Consider the following 19,941-nt stretch of genomic DNA (forward strand, 5'->3'; position numbering starts at 1 on the left):
CTGAAATCTTTTCCTGCTTATTTGTGTTTTAGGTCCCAAAGAATCCACAAAATGTCACGCTCTGATGCATGACGCGGTTCTGTGTTCAGATAATCTGTTTCTGACCCTCACAGTTCATATTTTTTTCTGTCACTCAATCTCTGTCACTCTCCATATTTATCTTTCCGTCATGTTCCAACATCTGCGGTGTTGCCTTACGTGACTGGAGCTCATATCAGGGAGAATAATTCATGGTCGCCATGAATAAGAGATGCTGTCGAATTTCCAACGATTCAAGTCTGATATGGAAACAGTCTGAAATATTTGGACAGAGGAGTATTGAGTGATCAGTGTCAGACAATCTTTTGTTGGCAAACACGAGCCAGAAAAACCAGCTGTCAGTAAGACCCGGGAGACTGAAGGAAGAAAGAAGCGAGAGATGGAAAGGAAGGAGAAAAGCGACAGGAAACAAATGGATAAATAAGGAGTGAAATAAGTGGCAATTCGGCGCTTAGAAAGGTTTAAAGATTCCTGTCATCCATCAGTATTTATACTTTTTTAAAAAGACAAGTTCAACTCAGTGATGTACATTTTTCACTCCAGCCTCATGGGGGCAATACTGCACTGGTTTGTCTTCTCACTTCTCAGAAGTGAAGAAGAAGAAAAGAACTGAGAGAAAGTTATTTATCACTTGAATATCAATGCAGTTTTTGTGTCCTTGTTTTCCCAGAGAGATAAATAAACAGCACAATGAGCAGCTCTCCTGTTTCTCTTCATAAAAACAGCCCGTTTGTTGGTTTCTTTATCTACTGTACTTTTGCTGTTCCCCATCGAATTTGGAGTATTACTGTTAACTGGACACTGACCTCTGGAGATTAGTGGCAGAACATTATGATCACATATAATAAGTTTTGCAGAGGACAAAGATGTAGCAGAAAAAAATAACTTTCCTTTAAATATGTGCAGTTCATCCCTATCAGAAATTGATATGTTGAAGTATTTATGTGCCGTACAACAACCCAAAAAAATGTACGTTGTTTAAGATTTTAAACGAATGCTAGCAGTGTGTCTATAACTGTAAACACCTTCATAACTGCCCCCTGGAGAACAACTTCTTCTTTTGGGAAAGAACAAATAAGCTGCTTTTATTGGGATGATGAATACAATTGTGTTATATGTTCCTCGTAAATTCTCCGTAACTGCTGACTTACAATCAGTACAAGCACAACTTCAGAGCAAGAGCTGCGATAAATATCTTGTAGTAGAATCGGGAACAGGACCCACTGTGAGTGACTCTGCAGGATCCCTGACAAGATGGATTGCGCTGCTACCTGGTTCTCAATGTTGACCGTGAGGAAAAGCAACAGTGGCTGCAAAATCCCCCAAAAACCATTATGTGAAGAATGTAGTTGCATTAGAAAACCAGCTGTCCAAAAGTCAAAATGTCCAATCAGTATTTATGTGCTCTATTCAGAAGGAAATTTTAGAAGCACAACTGTGGCAGCTTTGTCATTTTGATGCCTTGCGCTGACGTCTGCATACATCTTTCCTGCGCGGAATCCGAAGGTATTGGTTTCAGCTGGAATCAGTGGAACCTGCACGGACATGACAGAGCCTCAGTGGGCCAAGACAGGATGGGGCGCAAACTGAGACGTCCAGAGGAAGAGGAGGGAAAGAACAAAGGCTGGGGTGGGGGTGATGATCCGCACCAACATAATTCACTCTAAGAAAAGTACAACAAGGCTGAGGTGTGGTTGTTGCTGCTTTTGCCGACGGCCTCCAATCCAATCATCAGCTGTGCAAATCTTTATTTACGTTAGATCCTCTGGTTTCCTCCATCAGTCCATGTCACCTTGCTAATTCTACAACCTTAGTATCTGAAAGCTTACACCAGTGCTGGTCTGAGCAGCCTCTGTTTTGCATGTGTGAATTACTATTAAGATACTGTGGCCAAGCCGAGTTGTCAAAAGGCTCAGTGTTACTTTACTTGGAAATAGGTGTCTACAAAGACTGACACTGCTTATAAATGGATTTAAATCTTTTTTTTATTATGAATTTATGTAGGGTGACGGTAAATCAACTGTTATGAAAGCTTGACTTTCTATTGCAGCATGTATTGCAATTACAAGACATTTACTTGGAGGCAATTTAAGATTAAAAAAAAATAATAAAATGCATCATAAAACATCAACATGAAAGCACATTCAAAACACATTCACAGATGAATGAATCGGAGCAAAGGTTTACTTTAAATTCAAAGAATTCCCAGTAGAATACCTCAGCAGAACTGATAGTTTTATTGTTTTTCAGTAGTTCTTGTTCCGTATGTGGTAATCTGAAAAATTTGAAATCTTCTCAAGCTCGCTCAGTTCAAACTCTTATGCAACCTGAAGTTGCACAATATCTGCGTGACGTACACGTGAAATACACGACTGCTCTGCCTTCTTCAGCTCAGACATTAAGAAAACACGGAGCTACTGCAGTGATATAAGGGTTGGTGTGACGGTTTGCCTGTTTGGAGTAAGTGAGAACTCTGGCCGCAGCTCCCTTAATCTGTGAGTGATTTTTCATTGTTCATTGCAACAATTTAGTCATTTTGAAACTGAATTATTGAACAAGCTTTTTTGTACTACAGAACAAGTCATGTTATTCCTAAGCAGTTTAGAGTTTATAATCCTGACATGGTTGTGCCAGTAGCTACATTAAGCTTAGAGGCATGGAGTACAAAAAAACACACAATCCTGTCTAAATTCTCAGCAAAATTCAGAACCAAAACTATTCCCTTCCCTTCTCCAACCCCAAACTTACAGTTCCAATTGAAATGTAATGGAGGAGACTGTCAGCATTTGGCAGGTCCACAGGGACCCTTGCTTAAGGCTCCTGGCCCCTGGTTTCCCACAAACAGTTGGTCCCTGTCTTTTACTGTGTCTTCCACTGCCTCTCACTCACGTCTTCCACACACTGTGTCTTTTCCTGACGTCCTCTCAAGCTCGTCGCTATTCATTCATCCTGTCGTCTCATTCGTTCTGCTGATAGAGATGTCAAACTGGGACTGCATGTGACTGTGTGTCCGTGTGTGTGTGTGTAAATGTATGTGTGTTTTTGTCTGCTGCTTTTTTATCTAGAATACAATCGGAGAAACCACCTTAATATTAGAACTATTTTTCCCTTGTGTGTAAAACTCTGTAACTCACTTGAAATCAAAACACACATCTTAATACATTCTATATAATGCTATCTTTAATGTCTTTTCAGTCTTGACATGTTTATAACATGGGATGAATGAATTTCAGCCATCTTTATCCAGATCCACCAAATCAGTTATTTTAAACCAGAGAAACAAGATAAAACTGGGTTGTAGCACAAACTGCATTGACAGATGTTTTCCTTTTCAATATTCTGCTTTAATCTTAAAATTATTTCTTTAATCTTTTCCATTCTAGGCTCAGAGCAACTGAGTTTGATATTATCAACAATGTTTTAAAGCTTTAATCTGTTAAACGATGAAAATGTAATCTCTTGGTATGTGGTAAATTATTGGTGGTAATTTATAAATATATAATCTAAAGTTTGATCTGAAATGATTCATTGTACGATAAAATGTCCACATCCATTTATGTTTTAATGGATTTACCTTTTTCAAAATTCTAAGTGATAAGGATTATATGGAATGAATGAAAATAAAAATAAAGAAAAACAGCTAACCAATAAAAAAAAATCAACAAACATCAATATTTGAATAGTGCAAATGCTGAATTCCAAAATACATCTTTGGTTTTTATTTAATTAATTTAGACCTATAAACTTCCTTGACCGCTGAAGGACAGCAAATGGTAAAAACATGGCGCCATTTGTCACTGCTTACTCAACTAAATTAAGTTAATAATGGTTTAATTTGTTGTATGTTTAAATATAGAAACTTATCAAAACTGTATGAACCCTTCCTATACTTTCGTGTGACAGAATGATGAAAAACATGTAATTATCACTTTCAAAAATGATTCATCTCCTTTAGCTCAGATCCTTTCCTTTGTCTTTTTGACTCCAAATTTTCATCAGATTAAAAGTCTAAAATTCACAAATAGTTATCCACCATTCGTTGAATTTTTCAGACCTGCCTGAGTCACTGAATGCATTAGTTATAGCGCCTCTGTCATTTGGTGGAATCCTTCCTGTTTCCAGCTCCATGCCTCCAGATTGAATAGCAATTTAAATGCAGCTCCATTCACATTTATTTGAAATCTCATTAACTGGACATAAAGACCCAAAGAGATGGGTTGTAAATAGAATATCATGACCATGTGGATGAGGAAGGAAATTTATTCATGATTAGCCTCTTTTTTTTTCCACTTCCATTCCCAGCATAGAGCGTATGTGTGTTAAGTGTCAGTAGTCATTTTCAGGGTGAAGCCCACTATCTCCTCTAAATACACTATATTTAAATTGACTCAAGAGGTTGTTCACAGACAGTGAAAAATAGGATGTGGTAAGAAAAGTGAAAATGAATGACATTGCCTTCTCACTGACAGCCGTTCTGTCAAGCGTGGTGGGGGAACAGCTTCTGTATAAATTCAGATATAATTGGCAAATTAAAGGGATACTCTGTAAGAGTCGGCACAGACCGATTTATTTGGGAAATGTTTTGGTTTCTTGTGTGAATATTCTCACACGGCCTATTTTTCAAGGTTTTTGGTGCATGTTTGACTAAAAAAATCAAAAAGCAGGCTGTTTGGAGTAACATATAAAGATTCTTTTGACAGTTTGTGTGGCATTTTCATTACACTAGTGAGGCTCTTTGGCTTTTCTTTAGGCTGTTTTGTTCGTTTTTAGCTGTTGGACATCATAATTATTATAGAGTAGAGAAAAGTGCTTTATTTTCCGCATTTTATTGCATTACAATAACTAAATTTAATTTGTTTTATTGGGTTTTTATCTGACTAAAGAACACAAAAGTCATCCATTTATTTAAACTTAATTATATTTTAACAATTCACAGCAAATGCCATCTTGAGGCATTTCACAAAAGTTTTACTCAAAAGCTCAGTTGGGTTTACTTGCATATTAAACGTCCCTACTTGCAGCATGCATATTGAAAGATAGAGAGGCTAATGAATAGTAGATAAATAAATTATTAATCCAAATGACTTGGGAAATTATACTTTTATGTAAAAATGCGAATTTTTATTATTATTATTATTAGACTATGTTAAAATATTCCACATTTTTAATATTGAGTACAAGAAAATAAAATAATTTCTTGATTTACTTTGAAAAGATCTTTATGTAACATGTGAAAATATGAAAACAAACATATGTGTTGCAGCACATGTGATAACATTGACTAGACCATTACATTGTAACGACTCTTGTATATTTAGTCCTTTAGAAGACGAACTTCTGCCCTTGTCTCAAACGTTTTGCATCCTTCTTCAAGGATTTCCCTTCAATTAGTTCCATCTTTTTTCTCATTAAATCTGAACAACTCTAACCTTATTTGCAGAACAAACAATGTCTGAAGTATCAAAGTTTAAATATTTTTTAAAATACAAAACTTTTTCTTGATTTTATCCCTGACCTGTTTGTAGCCTTCATGATGCTGTTTGTTTGCAAATGTTATCTGTCAAATTTCTGAGTTTTTACATAATTTCCATGTTAATACGTACATTAAATTACACTCATCTGTACGGTGTTTGGTCGATTGTCATCTCTTGTCAGTACTCCGACTGGGATGTTCCCCATTGACCAGGATTTTTCAGGTTGAATTTCAACCAGACCAATCAGTGAACAGGAGGAGGAGTTGTGATCAGAGACACGTATATCCTGCGCTGCTCCAGAAATGCAGTCTGCTTATGTGGTTTTAGTTTGACAACTGCAGTGGAGGAAGTGACAGAAGCCGTTCAGTCAATGTTATTCCAAATATTCAATCAAAATTAACAGCTGTCTCGTTCACATCGGCACTTTTCTCTTCCCAGTGAGGGACTGTTGTTTACAGCACATGCAGTTTAAAACACGAAGCTGGATTTTACCTGACAAGAGAAGAGGGGAACAAATAAATACAAACATCACATTTTTTTCTGATTTGAGCTCGTAAAACCGTGAGAGAAAATGCGAAATAAAACATTTTTGGCCATGGAACCTTTGTAAGGCGTTGCACTTGCAGTGAGCAGTATGTTGACCACACACTTTTCAACTGTTTGTATAAAAATAAATGGTTCAAAATATGAAAAGCAAACCATTGTTGTTGTTTTTTGCATACAATTAAATAAAAAAGCAACATTAAACATAGCCTAACAAAATGTAATCTTTTTTTTTTAATTGTTGTTTGGGTTTACATGTGATGATTATGAAAGAGAGGGAAAAAAGTAATTAATAAATTGACAGTTAATCTGTGAAACTTTTTATGACGTTGTAGCCTTGAACTTTTATTTTCTCCTTTTAGTTAACATAATCATGAGGTCTCTTAATGTTTTCCTCTCCGCAGCAGAGTGTGCACCACATACTCTCTGGAACCCTGCTGCCCTAACAAAGAGCACCGATAAATAAATAATTGCCAGAGTTTGGCGAGATTAAGTTTCTCATCGACATGTTTCACACAAAGGCTGTCCTCGCTACTCTAAATCATCTGAGGAACAGAGCTGCGTCTAAGTGTGTGTGTTTACAACATTGTCACTGAGCTGTGATGTACAGTATAAACTTTGGCTTCACAAATCTAGAAGTTCGACACACACACATTTGTTACAACGCTTGCCAAGGGCTGTCAGATAAAGCGTATGGAGTGTGTGGGCCTAATGAGAGTCTGGCCAGGAGTCAGGAGCTTTATGAAGTCCCGGAGGTAAAGAGCGGGGCTGGGTGACACCACTATAATCTATAACCCAATGACACTTATGAGAGACTGCTAAACTTTGTGACTGGAGCAGCATATACAGTAAATCTCTCCTTAAAAGAGAGAGAGAGAGGAGAAAAGACTCAATTTATTTATGGTTGTTTGTTTTAAACTGTGTTTCATGCTTTTGAATGATACCTTATTTTAGCTAATTGAAAAGCTTTTACTGTAATGCATTTCATAAAGACAGATTGGTGGGTCTTTTAAAGATACCAGGCCAACTGAAAAACATCTCAGTGGGATGATAGATTCCTTGGTTTTCACATTTTGTCATGTAAAACCTCAAATGTCAATGTGTTATTGGAAATTTATTTCATAGACCTACACAATGTGGTGCAGAATTGTAATGTGGTATCAAAAAACACAATATACAGTTTACTGTAATTCATTTTACTTCTGAAAAAATGTGTATTTGTATCCAGAATGTTCTAGTCTTTGACCCCTAAGTGAAAGTCAGGGGACCTGGTTGCCCTTAGCAGTCAGCTAAATGGCAAGTGGAGTAAACCTGTGCATAATCTAATTTTTGAGTAAATCCAGCTGTTCTTTGAAGACCTCAAAGATTTGTTAGTTAACAATAGTGAATACAACATTATCACGAAGATCAAGGAACGGAGAACACAGATCAGGAGTAAAGATGTGGACAACTTAAAAACAGATTTATATTACAAAACAATACCTCACGCTTTGGATATCTGACAAAACACCGTCAGAGAGTAGAGCGCAAATGAAATAACCGAGTCATGGCTGTTCGCCTAAACTAATAGACAACAAAAAAGAACATCACATGGTGTCTTTGTGGAAAGATCCACAGCTCAGGTGTGTGAATCTGTTGAAAGAACAGCTATTAGTACACTATCGTTTGAGCTAAACATCTAAACTTTATAGAAAAGTGGCAAGAAAAGCAACATTTGAAGAAAGCCATCAGAAGACCTGATTGGACTTCTCCAAAAGAGGTCAGGAAACAAAAACAAAATACGGAGGCTGCATTGTGCTGTAGGAAAGCTTTTCTTCATCAGGGTCTATTAGTGACTGCAACAAAATGAACCAGTTCAAAGTCTGAGCTGAGAACGACTGTTTGACACGCTTTTTAAATACTTTTATTTGTGAAAACAAAAACAGTAAAAACAAAGCTTTGTTCTCTTTCTACTATTCAAAACAATATTTATTCAAAATAATATTTCTTCAAACTAACACAACGATTTGTTATTGTTTATCACAAAAATTCCCACAAAATAACTTGATGTTACTTGTTGTAAAGAGACGACCTGCAATTTATGAAAGGATGAATTTTAGGCAATGTTTTCTTTAATTTTCACAAGAAATAGCTACATCAAAAGTATACTTTTGTTTTAAATAAAAGTGCAAATATTTTTTTAAATTAAAACCATTTGCACTAGTTTATTTTATTTTATTTTATTTGCATTAATCAAAGAAAGTTGGCTGATGAGTTTTTTTATAATTAATTTTTTCATGTTCACACATTTTACTTACAGTCAAGAAGCAGTAACCACTGACCCAAAAGCACCACTTCTTCTTATGGGGTCTGAGCTTTGGGCCCCGTAAGAAGCACTCGTCCATACAATGTATCGATGCAAGGCCACGCACACACACACACACACACACACACACACGCACGCACACGCACACACACACACACACACACACACACACACACACACACCTACACTCGATGCAAGGCCACACACTCACGAGCGTCTACACTGTACCATATACTTATCTCATGGTCAGCATTGGATTTCATAACAGCTGGTAAGCTGGACATAACTTCCCTCTTCTGATTATAGCTGCAGAAATTGTGCTGAATGCACTTACTGTTTCTCCACTGGACCTCACAATGGTATCCATACACAGTCATACAACAGAGCAAATACAATTATGAGGCTTATAGGGTGAAATCTAATCACTTTCTGCCGAGTTTGATGACAAGGTAAAGTAGAGCCCAGACTCGAGATCATATTACTTATTATACTGATGGAACCAAACCTAAACTGCATCAGCTGTGATAGCTTGTCTGTTTCTTCACAAGGTCAACCTGCTGCAGGAAAACCACAATAAATGAATTAGTCAGATGAGCTTCTTTTTTTCATTCTTTCAAAGCTTCTTCTTGTAGTTGGTTATAAAGTTACCCTGGAGGTATTTGATCAGTAAGTGAAAGCACTGCAGAACGCAACATTGCTGAGTGAAAATTTATTCTTATAGCTTGTAAAAAGCGAAACTTACTTTTTTATAGCATGGTGCATGCAATAAATTACATTGGACATTATTTATTGCAATTAATGTGGTTTAGCCAAGGACTGCAGAATAAAAGTGTGTGTGTGTGTGTGTGTGTGTGTGTGTGTGTGTGTGTGTGTGTGTGTGGGGGTGTGTTTGCACAGGTGAATTAACAGGACATTTCGCCTGTATACACGCAACACTAACGGGACATTTTGAATTAGTGGGACAGTGCCGATGTCCTCATAATTCTTGCAACATAAAAATGATTGGAGGGGGTTTGAATGGATGTCAAAGGGTTAAATTCCAAAAATCAGGCAAAGTCCCCATAAGTCACAATTACAAGACATGTGTGTATAATGTGTGTATCGATTTGCGCCCCGGGTGGTAACTCTTGGTATTGCACTTGCTCATGAATAATTCACACATGTGTATCTTTTTAGACACGCTGATTGGCCAGCATATGCGGGTCCCTGTAATGAAGGTTTTTGTCAGGAAAATGTGTGTTAAATAACAATTCTCCTAAAAATATGCTACTTTATTGAATGCAAATCTGGCTAAATTAAAACACTGATTATTTTAGATGTACTAAATCTGTAACTGGCTGTTGAGTGATTCATTTCAACAAAGTTAATCTTTAATCTATGGTTTTATAGTATACTGAAGGATGTAAGAGGATTGATAATATTGAGTCTAAAAATTTCAGTGGCTTAATGGTATGGTATTACTGGCCATAGCATATTTTTGGATTGTAAATTAAATTTTGAATGATTAAAAGATAGTTGTTAATAAATATTGGGAGATTGAAAGTTAATTATCACATGCAAATGTAATAGCTTAGGTATAGGGACAAACTTTACCCAACTAAATCCTAACCTAGAGTAATGCAACTCACTAGATGTTGCAGATTTCACTAAAAAGAGACTTAGACTTGTAAGAGGTTATGTGAACATCCCTGGACAACACCTTTTTATCCATATATACAGTGAATCTGGAAAGTATTCACAACGCTTCAATTTTTCCATGTTTGGCTATGTTATAACATTTTTCCAAATTGTATTAGTCCCTTTCCTCAAGATTCATAACACAAATGCCCTATTATGACACGATGTGTGAAAAATGTGTGATTTTTGCAAACTAACTAAAAACAGAATTACTAAGAAATTAAATTTACATACATAAGTATTCACAGCCTTTTTCATGAAGCTCGAAATAGAGCTATTTTCACTGATAATTGCAGAGATTAAGTTCTACAACTTAAATAGATTCCACCTGTAATAGCCAATTCTGTTGATTTGATTAGATCTGGAAAGGCACACACCTGTCTTTATAAAGTCCCAAAATGGACAATGGATATCAGTATGCAAACACCAAGCATGAAATCAAATACATTGTCTGTAGACCTCAGAGACAGCATTGTTTTGAGGCAAAAATCTGGGGAAAGATATAAAACATTCTCCTGCTTTGAAGGCCCCAATGAGCTCAGTGGCCTCCTTCATTCATAAATTGAATCAGTTTGGAACAACTAGTACTCTGTATAGAGCTAGTTGGTTGTCTAAATTGAGTAATCAGGAGAGAAGGGCCTTAGTCAGGAAGGTAACCAAGTACCCTATGGTTACTCCAATGTTCCTCTTTTGAGAGAGGAAAACCGAGAATCTGACCCCTGGCTACAGAAACTGGCTCTTGGGATGCGAAATGTCACCTCTGGTGGGGAAGAAGCCTAAGCAGGTGTGCAAGGTTGAGAGGTTCCATCTAGAAATAGTCGGTTTCACCTTGACCCATGGCTCGGGTTCTGGAACCAGTCTCCTTGAGAGGGGTTGGACACTCTTTCTCTCTGGAGTTGCCCCCAGTGACAGGCATTTGGCCAGAGTGGACATACTTTTGTTGCCCCCCATCTCGGTGCTTACACATTGAGGTTCGTCCCGGTGAGTGAGAGGGTAGCCTCCCTCTGCTTAGAAGTGGGGGGCTGGGTCCTGACGGTTTGTGCATGTGCATGTTCAGATTACCCACCCTTTTTGGAGTCCTTTGAATGTTAATGTAGAGTGCACCTCTTGAGGACTCCCTTGTTCTGCTTGGAGACTTCAATGCTCACTTGGGCAATAACAATGAGACCTGGAGGGGCACGGTAGGAAGAAATGGATCTCCTGACCTGAACCTGATAGGTGTTCTGTTGTTGGACTTCTGTTGTTGGACTTCTGCCCTGATATCCCATATCATGAAGGTCATGGAAAGACTCCTGTTGGCCCACCTGAATAAGCTGACAAGCACATATCAGGACCCCCTGCAGTTTGCTTATTGCCATGGAGTAGGAATTTATGGTGCCATCATATACCTGCTTCATCAAACCCACTGTCATCTGGACAAAGCAGGCAGCACTTTGAGGATCATGTTCTTTGATTTCTCCAGTGCATTTAACACAATTCAGCCTGATCTGCTCTGTGAGAAACTTCAGAAGACACAGATGGAGGCCTCAACAAGGACTGTGTGTCTAACCAGGTGGTCAACAACACAGGAGCTCCACAGGGCACTGTACTCTCACCATTCATTTTCACTCTGTGCACATCATGCTTTCAGGATAAGTCTGACTTCTGTCACCTATGAAAATACTCGGCTGACTGCAGTTGTGGGATGCATCAGAGATGGACAAGAGGCTGAGTACAGAGAGCTGGTGGACTGCTTTGTGGCATGGTGTGGGGACAATTATCTCATCCTGAATGAAAATAGAACAAAGGAGATTATTGTTGATTTCCGGAGAAACAGTGTTAGATCAAGCCCCATTTCCATCATGGGAGAAGAAGTGGAGGTGGTTAAGGAAAATGGAGTAACACCTTGGTGTTCAGCTAGATAACAGACTAGACTTGAAACTCAACAGTGAAACCGTCTACAAGAAAGGACAGAGTAGACAGTATTTCTTGAGGAAGCTAAAATCCTTTAAGGTTTGCAGCAAGATCCTGCATATCTTTTATAAGTCTGTTGTTGAGAGCACCGTCTCCTCTGCTGTCATCTGTTGGGAGAGCAGCATCAGACCCAGGGACTTAAAAAGCTTAACAATTTGATAAAGAAGGCTGGTTCTGTTCTGGGGACGACTGTTAAAATTCTGAAGATGATGATCCACAGAGGAATTTTGCATAAAATCAAAAAAAGTTTTAGACAATGCTCACCATCCTGTTATTTCAAATCCGAGTCTCTTCAGCCAGACGTTTCTACAGATTGGTTGTAAAGCGGACTGCTACAGGAGATCTTTCTTGGCCACAGCCATCACAATCTATTATAACTCCTTAATTAGTTACGTCAACATTTAATTTCCGTTTTGAATAAGCAAACTACTTTTGAATTTAATTGAATAAAGACCCAATGAGATCAAGATATACACCACAGGTCACTAATAGGTGGACCCTGGTCCGCATCTAGACTAAAATGATGTCTCATGTGGACCCAAAACAAAAATGACAACCTAAAATCTTGTTGAGCACTGTCTGATTTACTGGTGCAGCTTTTACAGTATAAGCCAGTGTTTCTCAACCCTGGTCCTCACCGCCCCCACTGTCCTGCATGTTTTAGGTATTTCCCTTCTGCCACACACCTGGATTGTATCTCTGGGTGATTAACAGGCTTCTGCAGTATTGGATGGTCATGCAATCATTTGAATCAGCTGTTCTGGAATAGAGACACATCTAAAACATGCAGAGCAGGGGGGCGTGAGGACTGGGGTTGAGAAACACTGGTCTAAGCAGATTTATCCATGAAGGAAAAGTCTGTAAGGACTGATCCCCTGGCTCCAAAGGGCTACTGTCCTCAAAGCTTTCCCAGCTCTGAGGTAAGTAGGTAAATCTTAAATCTTAGTAGGTAAATCTTAATTATGTTTGGCTCCACACACGTGACACGTGAGTCAGCTTTCTCTACAATGAATATTATAGAAACAAAATATTGTTCCTGGCTCACCAATGAGCACATCCACATACATGAGACTGGTTCTGACATCACTCAAGCACAGGTTAAAATTATGGCATGACAAGCAAGCACTCACTTCTGTCACTGAAAGCAAAAGAAATAAGTGATCTAAGTCTAAAAATGTTCAGTTATTAAATCTGTTCATTTTTAAATAGTTTAAGTCCAGATGGTAAACAAAAATATAAAGCTTTCTTCAATTTGTTTTTCTGAGGTTAGTCACTTGTAAACAAGTTTTCTTGTTTCACCTATGTTCTTCTTTTGACTTGACATCCTACTTTTACTCAGTGATTGAGACATACATGTTCAACTCCCTGTTTCATGACAATAAATATTGTCAAAAGGTACTCGAATAAGACTGAATTCATTTAATTTGAAAAGCAAATCAAGTCATGCAGATGCTGAAACAACTACCTAGCTAAGTTTTTTTAAGTATATATATATATAGTTCCCTTCTCACCCTCCGCGGGTGGTCTTCTTCATCCTCTGAGCTCGGGTCCTCTACCAGAGGCCTGGGAGGTCGAGGGTTCTGCGCAGTATCTTGGCTGTGCCTAGAACTGCACATTTCTGGACTAAGATGTCTGATGTCATTCCTGGGATCTGTTTTAGCCACTGCTCCAGTTTGGGGGTGACTGCCCCGAGGGCCCTGATGACCACTGGCACCACTGTGGTCTTCACCTTCCAGGCCTTCTCCAGTTCCTCTCTGAGGCCCTGGTATTTCTCCAATTTCTCGTGCTCCTTTTTCCTGATGTTGTAGTCATTTGGTATTGCTACATCCACCACAACGGCTTTCCTCTGTTCTTTATCCACCACCACAATGTCCGGTTGGTTCGCCATTGCCATCTTGTCTGTCTGGATCTGGAAGTCCCACAGGATCTTAGCTCGGTCATTCTCCACCACTTTTGGGGTTGTTCCCCATTTTGATCTCGGGGCTTCCAGTCCATATTCTGCACAGATGTTTCTGTACACTATGCCCGCCACTTGGTTATGTCGTTCCATGTACACTTTCCCTGCCATATATATATATATATATATATATATATATATATATATATATATATATATATATATATATATATATATATATATATATATATATATATATATATATACTTCAGACCTTGGCATCATGAAATATTGCTAAGATATCATAAATTGAATACCCCTGATATACACAATTGCACATACTATATAACTGATCACTATGGAAATGACATCTGTAATAATTTTGGAAATCACTGTCATGAAGGTCCCAGGTAGTGGATAAATAATTATTCTATCACAAAATCTAGTGGATGATTTGTTCATCAAAGAACACCAAATTGGAGAGAGGAAAAGGGGTGGAGCCTTAATCCCTCCCCACCTGTCATTTTCCTCCCAAGACTGATGTTGCACTCTCTGCGAGGATACACAATTATACTGCACTGGAACTCAGATGGATGTGGAGAAGTATGCAGGTAAGTCTTTGTTAAAGTGCTTTGAACATAAGCAAGGTTAGCAAACTTTTACTGATATTTGCAATGTGACCAACATATATTTTCATGCAGCACTTGCTAATTAAGCTAATGAGCAAAAGCTAGCTTGTGTTGAGAACAGGTGACCACTTAGAACAAGGTTTAAACACTCCATGTGTTAAATGGAATGACCATTTAAAAACAGGAATTTGAATGTTACATTTGTGTTCAAACTGACTAGATGTCGACTAGAAACAAAAACAGCAACATGGGCTAATGGCTGCTGACTTCAGTTATGATGTTAGCATGTGCAGCTAACCTTGTCTACTGTTAAACATTTTCGTTTTATAAAGTAGTGCTTTCTAAATATTTTGTAGATGTTATTGTTGGCTAAGTTAAACAGATATGAAAATATGAAACATTAGCTGCAACTGAGGTTAAGAGAAGTGCAGCCCTATGTTAATTTTCATGATTGTGATAAGAACACAATGCAGTAAAAAAAAAACTAAAAAAAAACTGTGAGTAATGAATAAGTGCATGTATTCAGGAAGGAACATCAGACAACAAATAGTGTGAAGTTGTTCCCCATTCAGTCCCTTTTTTATTAAATCAAAGAGGAGTTTTGTTATGCTTAATTGTCAACCATGGTACTAAGGGCCCACTGTCCTGTATATTTTCCTGCAACTTTTAGATATCTGTCTTTTTCAGCATACCTGTCTCCAATATAAGCACAGTATAGCTTGTTTACATACTAGTGAGGACATTTCACCATGTATTTTAAGAATACTCCTAAGGTACCTGCTCGAGGCAGTCAAAGCAATGGTTATTCCTGTCAAGGCACAGCATTTCTAAGACTGTGTATATATAACCAGAAGAGTAATATTGTTTTCTGTCACTAGGACCTTGTTTAAAATACTTTGGCCAATTGGCTTACCTATCATTGCATTAGCTCTATATATAGTGTTACTGTATCTTGAAGTTAATATTAAATGAATCTTAATGACTCGTTTGCTGTCTTCTCCACAGGTTTCTGCCCGCTCTGAAAAAAATGTAAGAGAAGAACCAATGGGATCACTACCCTCGTCTCGTGAACCGCAGGTGAACAGCTGTCCAACTTGGAAATTTTTGTAATTTTTCTCACGTGTATTTTGGTGGACATGGGTTTTTGGGAGAGTAGACACAGTCCCAGCAATGCTTGTTCCTGTCAGGGGACAGCATTATGAGGACTGTGTGTAGATGACCCGAAGAGTAGTATTGTTGGCATTCATTGGAACATGTGTGTTTGAGAGCATAGACACAGTCCCAGCAATGCTTGTTCCTGTCAGGGGACAGCATTATGAGGACTGTGTGTAGATGACCCAAAGAGTAATATTGTTGGCATTCATTGGAACATGTGTGTTTGAGAGCATAGACACAGTCCCAGCAATGCTTGTTCCTGTCAGGGGACAGCATTATGAGGACTGTGTGTAGATGACCCGAAGAGTAATAATGTTGGCAATCACTGGGACCTTGCTTAAAATACAATTGCCAAACAATTTGCCTAGCTTTACCGTAGCTCTTTATAGAGTGTTACTCTATGGTGTTCTACGTTGAAGTTCATTTTAAATGAATCTTAATGACTCGTTTGTTGTCTTCTCCACAGGTTTCTGCTCACTCTGACAAAACTGTAGGTGATGAAATGATGGGATCACTATCCTTGTTTCCTGAAACCCAGGTGAACAGCTTTCTGTCTTGGAAATCTTTCTAATTTTTCTGATAGGTATTTTAGTGGACATGGGTTTTTGGGAGAGTAGACACAGTCCCAGCAATGCTTGTTTGTGTCAGGGGACAGCATTATGAGGACTGTGTGTAGAAGACCCAAAGAGTAATATTGTTGGGAATCATTGGGTCATGGGTATTTGAGAGCATAGACACAGTCCCAGCAATGCCTGTTCCTGTCAGGGGACAGCATTATGAGGACTGTGTGTAGATGACCCAAAGAGTAATATTGTTGGCAATCACTGGGTCATGGGTGTTTGAGAGCATAGACACAGTCCCAGCAATGCTTGTTCCTGTCAGGGGACAGCATTATGAGGACTGTGTGTAGATGACCCGAAGAGTAATATTGTTGGCGATCACTAGGACTTTGCTTAAAATACTATTGCCAAACAATTTGTCTAGCTTTACCATAGCTCTTTATATTGTTATACTCTATGGTGTTCTACCTTGAAGTACATTTTAAATGAATCTTAATGACTCGTTTGTTGTCTTCTCCACAGGTTTCTGCTCACTCTGACAAAACCGTAGGTGATGAACTGCTGGGATCACTATCTCCGTTTCCTGAAACGCAGGTGAACAGTTTTCTGTCTTGGAAATCTTTCAAATTTTTCTGACAGGTATTTTAGTGGACATGGGTTTTTGGGAGAGTAGACACAGTCCCAGCAATGCTTGTTCCTGTCAGGGGACAGCGTTATGAGGACTGTGTGTAGATGACCCGAAGAGTAATATTGTTGGCAATCACTACGACCTTGCTTAAAAGACTATTGCCAAACAATTTGCCTAGCTTTACCGTAGCTCTTTATAGAGTGTTACTCTATGGTGTTCTACGTTGAAGTTAATTTTAAACAAATCTTAATGACTCGTTTGTTGTCTTCTCCACAGGTTTCTGCTCACTCTGACAAAACCGTAGGTGATGAACTGCTGGGATCACTATCCCCGTTTCCTGAAATGCAGGTGAACAGTTTTCTGTCTTGGAAATCTTTCAAATTTTTCTGACAGGTATTTTAGTGGACATGGGTTTTTGGGAGAGTAGACACAGTCCCAGCAATGCTTGTTCCTGTCAGGGGACAGCATTAAGAGGACTGTGTGTAGATGACCCGAAGAGCAATATTGTTGGCAATCACTACGACCTTGCTTAAAAGACTATTGCCAAACAATTTGCCTAGCTTTACCGTAGCTCTTTATAGAGTGTTACTCTATGGTGTTCTACGTTGAAGTTAATTTTAAACGAATCTTAATGACTCGTTTGCTGTCTTCTCCACAGGTTTCTGCTCACTCTGACAAAACTGTAGGTGATAAACCGATGGGATCACTATCTTCGTTTCCTGAAACCCAGGTGAACAGCTTTCTGTCTTGGAAATCTTTCTAATTTTCTGATAGGTATTTTAGTGGACATTGGTTTTTGGGGGAGTAGACAGTCCCAGCAATGCTTGTTCCTGTCAGGGTACAGCATTATGAGGACTGTGTGTAGATGACCCGAAGAGTAATATTGTTGAGTAATATTGTTGGCGATCACTAGGACTTTGCTTAAAATACTATTGCCAAACAATTTGTCTAGCTTTACCGTAGCTCTTTATACTGTGATACTCTATGGTGTTCTACCTTGAAGTACATTTTAAATGAATCTTAATGACTCGTTTGTTGTCTTCTCCACAGGTTTCTGCTCACTCTGACAAAACCGTAGGTGATGAACTGCTGGGATCACTATCCCCGTTTCCTGAAATGCAGGTGAACAGTTTTCTGTCTTGGAAATCTTTCAAATTTTTCTGACAGGTATTTTAGTGGACATGGGTTTTTGGGAGAGTAGACACAGTCCCAGCAATGCTTGTTCCTGTCAGGGGACAGCATTAAGAGGACTGTGTGTAGATGACCTGAAGAGTAATATTGTTGGCAATCACTACGACCTTGCTTAAAAGACTATTGCCAAACAATTTGCCTAGCTTTACCGTAGCTCTTTATAGAGTGTTACTCTATGGTGTTCTACGTTGAAGTTAATTTTAAATGAATCTTAATGACTCGTTTGCTGTCTTCTCCACAAGTTTCTGCTCACTCTGACAAAACTGTATGTGATAAACCGATGGGATCACTATCTTCATTTCCTGAAACCCAGGTGAACAGCTTTCTGACTTGGAAATCTTTCTAATTTTTCTGACAGGGATTTTAGTGGACATGGGTTTTTGGGAGAGTAGACACAGTCCCAGCAATGCTTGTTCCTGTCAGGGGACAGCATTATGAGGGCTGTGTGTAGATGACCCATAGAGTAATATTGCTGGCAATCATTGGGACTTTGTTTTAAATACTATTCCCAAACAACTAGCCTAGCTTTACCATAGCTCTATATACAGTTTTACTCGAAAGTGTTCTACCATGGTGTTAATTCTAAATTAATGTTTTTAAAAGCTGTCAGATACAGTATAAGATATGACTACCTTAACAACCCTCCCCCTCCTCCTGATTAATAATTTATTTTCAATAATTTAACATAGTAATCATTGCACAATATAATAATGTTCTTTAATTTTGGCTAAAGGTTAGGTTTCTGTGCAGTTAAGACTAATATAACAGACAACTTGTTTTGTATCTCTAATTTGACAGGATGCAGAAAACCTCAATCTCCTGTTGAATTACATGGGAACTCTTCTGGTATGACTTACTTCAATTAACCTTTCATTGGTCATTTAGTAACTGATTTGAAATTTTGTATCTTTTATTTTGTTGGCCTGAAGTATTACTAATGTATTGCAGGAAAGGGAAAGGAGATTATTCCACCAACTGAAAAACCCTCAGAACCCCAAGATGGTATGGCTGTCTTCCTATTCATGGTGGTTCTTTACTTAGTGGTAAGGTTTAGAGATTCTGACTTAAGGCTCATCATAACATGTTACAAGAATTGAGTATTATCCTTAGCTTTAAAAAGCACAGTAAGAAACATGCAGAGAAGTGGTTGGGTCTGTGCAATTTTTAAAAAATAAGGCTGAAACAATCTTACAAAGTTAGTTGCTGATTATGAACAAGTAATACACTGCTTAAACACAGAATCGACAGGACAGAATATGAATCATGACAAGCATGACCTTGTTCTGTAACAGGTAATAAAGCTTGCAGTGTAATATAAAATGAAGCTTTGAGTGATAGTTTATATTTGACACACCAGGGTTGTAGCTTCTTGATTTCTATGTGTAATAAATGCACTGTTTCACAACTTGGTAATCAATTTAATAATAATAAAAAAATTGGAGAAAAATAATTTTAGGTGGATACATATTTAATTCATTGCACGTTGAGAAATCAAATTGTCAAAGGGTTCTCTTCAATGGACACAATAAACAGAACTGGAATGTAAAACTTTATCACAAGCATACTTTTATAGCACACTCCCACATATGATTTATATTTTAAAAAGTAAAATTGTCTCTCTTGTTTGTAGATTATCCTGAAAAGGACCATCCTCAGAGAAATCAAAAATGGCCCTGGTCTCCTACAGAAATTGCAGCGGTGTTGAAACAGATTTGTTTGCTTCTGAATCTGTTTAAGTAGGATTTTTTGTTTTGTTTGAGTCATGTGTATTGTGTGGTATCTAGAAGAACTTGGGTTTAAAGGTTTTAGTCAAACTGTTTTGAAAAACTAAGCTTGATAAGAGCCTGTGTTTTGGTTTGCTCCAAAAAATAAAAATTGCAATAAAAACAA

General features: G+C 38.1%; 1 long non-coding RNA gene across 1 annotated transcript; it reads left to right on the forward strand.

Annotated features, from left to right (window-relative positions):
- Positions 1-18,291: 18,291 nt before the first annotated feature.
- On the forward strand, positions 18,292-19,941 carry LOC106919823 (uncharacterized). Its single transcript, XR_015761783.1, has 4 exons — positions 18,292-18,364; positions 18,850-18,897; positions 19,000-19,053; positions 19,682-19,941. It is a non-coding gene; the product is annotated as an uncharacterized LOC106919823 (long non-coding RNA).

The sequence above is a fragment of the Poecilia mexicana genome, unplaced genomic scaffold, assembly GCF_051168715.1.
Source record: "Poecilia mexicana isolate PSO_F unplaced genomic scaffold, ASM5116871v1 scaffold_2, whole genome shotgun sequence".
Taxonomy (NCBI): Eukaryota; Metazoa; Chordata; class Actinopteri; order Cyprinodontiformes; family Poeciliidae; genus Poecilia; species Poecilia mexicana.